The sequence below is a fragment of the Pinus tabuliformis genome, chromosome 9, assembly GCF_031772625.1.
Source record: "Pinus tabuliformis cultivar Carrire ecotype Pingquan chromosome 9, CPIR1, whole genome shotgun sequence".
NCBI lineage: Eukaryota > Viridiplantae > Streptophyta > Pinopsida > Pinales > Pinaceae > Pinus > Pinus tabuliformis.
Window position 1 is genome coordinate 603199914 of NC_142307.1, and position 6050 is coordinate 603205963.

The window sequence follows — 6050 nt, forward strand, 5'->3', positions numbered from 1 at the left end:
TTGTCTCTCCAATTACAAATTTTTCTTATAAAAAAATTCTCTTATATTTTGATGAACCTATTTGGGATAAATGGGACACTATTTTTAACTGTTACCAACTAGGCACATTAAAGTGTTCTCCAAGCCAACTTGATTTGAGAACTACAAGAGAAATAGTTTACATAGTTTGACACCAGCGACTCTTCAGCCCATTCAGGGATTAACCATGGAAGAAATTGCTTTAGTAGCATATAAGCTATTGGATGAAACCATTTGGTTTTCTATTCCAATTAATCATCCATCAAATGCCATAAAATTAAAATATTATTGTTCTAAATTGAAAACAAATAGAAAAATATTGGATGCAATAGTTACATATTGTCAAAGTCATGATCAAAATTTGAATGAGATGACTCTTACTACATTCAACATTCTTGAGCATTATGAAATTAATGATATCATATTTACCAATTTTTGCAACACGGTGGAGGGGTCTACTTATGTCAAAGGAACACGTAATACAAAGATAGAGTCCATTTCTCAGCAAGCATGTGGAGTCCTTGATAGAATGATAAATAGATCAACAAGTGTTCAACAGGTTGATAACAATTTTGAATTTGGTTGTCATTTTGGGGGCCCTCATCCTTTGTCAACACTTTTGCACTCTTTTCCATGTCAGTTGCAACCAATTTTACATACGACCTTGTTGGTTTGGATACACTTGCTTTGAAAAAAAACAATTCCACAAGCGATATTACATTGAATTTTTTTGATTTCTTATCGAAAAAAATGAGTTGAATGACTTTACTATAATTCTCTTAGTAGAACTTTGGTTTTGTAATGATGTATGCCAGTCTTTGGAAATTTCCGTAAAGAAATCCAAGTTCAACTAAAAATGACCAGTGGCATTTATGAATATAAGTCCCAAAACAATTATAGTTATGATATAGTTCTTATTATACATTTCTATACTTCAGAATTAAAATTTTTGAAGACTATAAAAGACTCTCACACATTTGAAGACACATTTGATGAAAATGAGAGAGATTATGATTTCTGGATGGATTTAGTGGAGAAACACCAACAATGTAGTGATGCAAAAGTGGTCAGTTCTCTTTATGCGGGGAAAAATTTAATCAAGGCTTGTTGTACATATGGAAGAAGAATTTCATGTGTTGTGCAAACAGAGTCACAAAGGAAAATCATGTTAAATAATTACAAATCTTTTCAACTATCAATTCTTGTATCCATTAACTTCTTGGAAAATTCTGGTACTACAATTCATTTTTTTCTTCTTATAATACTTTGGATACTATTTTTTTCATATTTCTTAATTGTCAAAGAGTTCACTAAAATGACTAATGATAGAGATTCTCAAATAGAGAATGATGAAAGTGGGAAGAAAAAAATTAATCAACATAGTGCTCATGTTGTTGAAAAAAGTATGAAGATAGAAATAGGAGGAGAAGGAGGAGAGGAAGAAGTTATCATACCAGGTACATAATTTGTTTGGTTTTTTCTCTTGACAATTTTTCACGTTATTTAATTTCCATATTCATAACATTTTTGGATGACTATTATAGGGAATTATGAGATGAATGAAATTAATCAAGACAATGACCATGGAACGATGGAGATAGAAATGGGTATTAATCGTTGTGACTCTATCTTTTTTTATTTTATTTTATTATTCTTTTAAATTATTGTGATTCATATCATTTCATATGTTGATTATAGTTGGAAATAAAGAGAATGCATATAATGACCAGGGTATTGTACCACAAAACTACAATCAAGACTAAGATATTACTATGGATGATTATAGATGATTCTTTTTTTTGTATAGTTGTTTAATGAATTTTGTTCATTGTCACAATTTATAACATTTTTTTTATGTTTATTATAGTGACAAGCAAAGAGAACCAAGACATTGATCAAATGAATGTTAAACAAAACTTTAATCAAGAACAAAATATAACATCATGTACTTATAATTTGTCCACTTGTTTTCCTTGTTATTTAATGATTCTATTCATTTTCACAATTCAAAATATTTTATATGTTTAATTTGGAAACAAATAAAAGTAACTAAGATGATGATGAGGTGCAACGTTACAAAGATGAAGATAATTTCATATCAGATACTTATAACTTGTCTTCTTGTTTATCATATTATTCTTCAAACTCAAATTCTTGTAACTACAATAACTTTGTATATTTTTATTATAGGAACAAATAAAAAGGATAAAATTAACAATCAAAGTAATGTTAAAGGTGTGTGTGTGTGTTTCTTATTAAAGGTTGCATTACTAATGTTTTTCTTGGTATTGGTATTTGATTGAAGGTTTAATATGTTTACTCTAGGTCCTAACAAGATGATAAAAGAAATTATTGTTTCATTTATAAATAGTGCAAAAACCACTCAAGGTAAATGTATCGTTTCAACAATTATTTTAGTAATTTTTGTAACATGAATAAAATGGTTTGACTATATTATTTTCCATTGTATTGTAGCCAAAATAATTGAAAAGAAACTAGTTATTTTTGAACTAAAGGACATTTTTTTATCATAGCATCGATGATAAAACAACAAACAATGAGCATATTGAGAAAATGGGAGCTGATGCTGATTACACAATAGAGAAAAAATTATTTTGGATTCATCCACATGCAAAATCATTTTTTGAAATGTGTTTCAAAAATGAATCTCTTGACATTGCAATTTGGACGACAACTTTGAAACAAAGCACAACAAGATTTCTAAAAAAATTGGTTTCGGAGACATTACAAGGAACTTGTGTTTAAGTGGATTTCTTCAGACTGTAAGCCACAAAAGGGACATAAGGTCATTGATAATCCAATGAAAGTTATACACACTAAATCATTGAAAAAAGTGTGGGAAATGCATACCCAATATGATGCAACTAGTACTATTATAGTTGTTTGTTTAATTGAGAGAGTGAAAGAGAATCCAAAAGAAAATGTGATTCTTGCCCCTCCATTCATTGGAGCAAATCAAGGGGATAATTGGTTGATCAATGAGCTATGGAGAATATTGCATAAACTCAAAAGGCTATGGATGTGCGAGCTATTTTGAAGGATGTTCAATTACATTTAGAAGTACCTTAAGATTACAGATGTTTATATCATGCTATTATATGTATGACATCATGAATTATTACTTTTATTTAACAACACTAATAAAAGAATTGTTGATTTGGTTTGTCATTAGTGAAAATAAAATATTTTGATTTTCTTTATTTTTGGTGAGATGAATGGTCATTTAATGTTTTCATATCAAAATTTCCCATGCTATATATATATATATATATATATTTTACAATGGATTACATTATATGTAAAACTAATAGATAATTGGTCTATTTGTTTTAATTAGATCATTACAATTATTTGCTTTAAATGTGGTTTAAGTTATCGTTATACCTCTTAGAAATTAGTAATGTGAAGGATGACCCATTGCATTCTTATAACCCTTTTTATTCCATATAAGTTGAAAAATTATATTAAGTTGTATGTAGCACCAACAATAAACATACAATTTGTACTAAAAGAAACAACAAAAAAAACTAAGATAGAAACTCTATAAATTAACATATAATTAATTAGGTTTGAAATTTAAAAATTGTATTATATTGTATGTGAAAATTAATATATAATTAGTTTGTTAACTTGCACTAGACCATTGTAATTATATTTTTCAGTTGCAATTAAATAAATCGTTACAGGTCTTAAAATCAATGATTTAAATGGTGGGTCAATGCATCTTATAAGACTTTTATTCCATACAAATTAAATAAAGGTATTAGGCCCTATGTATAAAGTAAACATATTATTTGTTTGCTCATTTTAATGGGGCAATTGTATTTGTATTTTGTGATACTTTGAACTCATTGTAAAATTACGTTTGCATGCAAATGGAAATAGTTCATAATAAATATTAACATCATTTTTAAAATGATAGGTTTTTATGTCCTTAAACAATGAAGTGGAGATATATTAATATCATACATGTGGTTGCAGTGCAGATGCAGTTGGGAATTACTACAATTCAAAAGATGTTGTTGATATTTGAAGTGGAAGAGTATTCTTCCAATCATACACCAAAGATGAACAAAATTTTCATATTCAAAGAGAACCAGATTGGCAGATTGGTGATAGGTCCTATTTTTTAAGGCCTTTTCAGTAAGAAGTATTAAAATATTGCTTAAGAAATTATGATGTCGCAATATGGACATTAAATGTCACTGACAAGTACATTTGAAAAGTACTTGAAAAATCAAATATTGATATAGAGGACTTTAAATTTGCATGGGACAGGTCTCATTGTCATTTGCAAACAAAATTGGAAGTAGGGAAAGGAAGATAATTTTACGAGAAAATGTTGATTGATGTGTGGTCCCAATATGGAGATAATTATGAAGAATCAAATGTATTGCTAATAGATACATAAAAGCATACTTCTCATTTCATTAGATATCGATCAAACCACATATTGATAAAATCATATACAGGAAAAGAGCAAGATACATGGCTTATGCAAGTTTTATTCCCCTTTCTTAAGACACTTCATCATATCAAACAAAAACATGAGTACATTCGAATGTTCAGTAGAACATGTACTTCATTGTAGTTCATGGAGATAAGTTCTTTTATAAATTTGTTGAAAAGTACATTCTATTTTTTCAATACATTTTGGACATGGTTTTTGTTGAATCAATTTGTATGATTTTATATTTTTTGAAATATATGGGAATTGCCAATTATATTAATATGTATATTTCTTATTATTTATAAATGTTTTTGCAATGACTTTGTTGTATCGATTTTTTTCTAAGATATGTGTGCATGCGCACATGTTCTTAAATGAATTATTTGCCATTCAAATTATCTTACATGAACCATCGAGGTGTGTTACTTTAATGACTTATGTTTACTTATATGTATTAATAATCATATATAAATGTGAAATATAAGCTTTGAAATAGAACTCCTTGCAAACAAAGGTGCTATTCTTACTAAAGAAATTATAATAATTAACTTGATAAATGTTATGTGCATTATTCACTATTAAGGCTAATGATAAATGTGTCATAGGTAAATGATTTGATCTTTTTGAAGCATAAGATATGTGATTTCTCAATTGATAGTTTGCATAAATTTATATGCTAAAATCAATTAATGGTTGTAACTGCAATCATATCATATTGAAAATCAACAAGGCACAAAGTTAGTTATTCATTGTTTACATATAAAATGCACTAATATGAATGCATAAATGAGATATGTAATTTTTTAGATAAAAATATATTGTAAATAATTTTGCATTTCTTAAAAAAACATATATATGATGATAATGATTGATAAGTGGATTATCAAGGTTTGATTACATACTATCATGGATGAATTATGTCATTGAACTTTTTGAATCATAAGGCATCTAATTCCATTATTTAAAGTTGTTTTTTTGTAAATTTATATTTTAAATAAACTGAAATCATATCACTTGAGCTATAATTATATTATTGACTTGTACTTAGTTATGTCCATTAATATGAGTGTAAAAAAGTGATTTATAAGAGCCATATACTATGATGCATTTTTTCAAAAAATAAGTCTTTTAATTTCTTGATAATAAGTATTAAGTGGACTATTTAGGCTAACAAGTGATGGCTCATAAGTGAATACTACTCGTTAAATTGTAGGGCATTCAATTTTTAAACCATATTTTTTTTTTCATATATTCTTGAATCAACTATTTGTATATGTAATCATCTCATCTCATTTAATTTAATAAGGAATCCATTTATTGACTTTTATTTGTCTATTACATAATCTATTAAGAGTGTATTAATCTCATATTGTATTGTTTTGAAACAAAACTATATGAAAAACAAAATTCTTTTCTTAATAAAACATGGATTAATTAATTAACAATGTGTTAAGTGGACCATCTAGACTCATTAAAGAGATGGGTAAAAAATGGTTGTATTTAAACTTTTTGCACCACAAGACATTGATTTTCCAATCCATATTAGCATTTTGTCATTTTC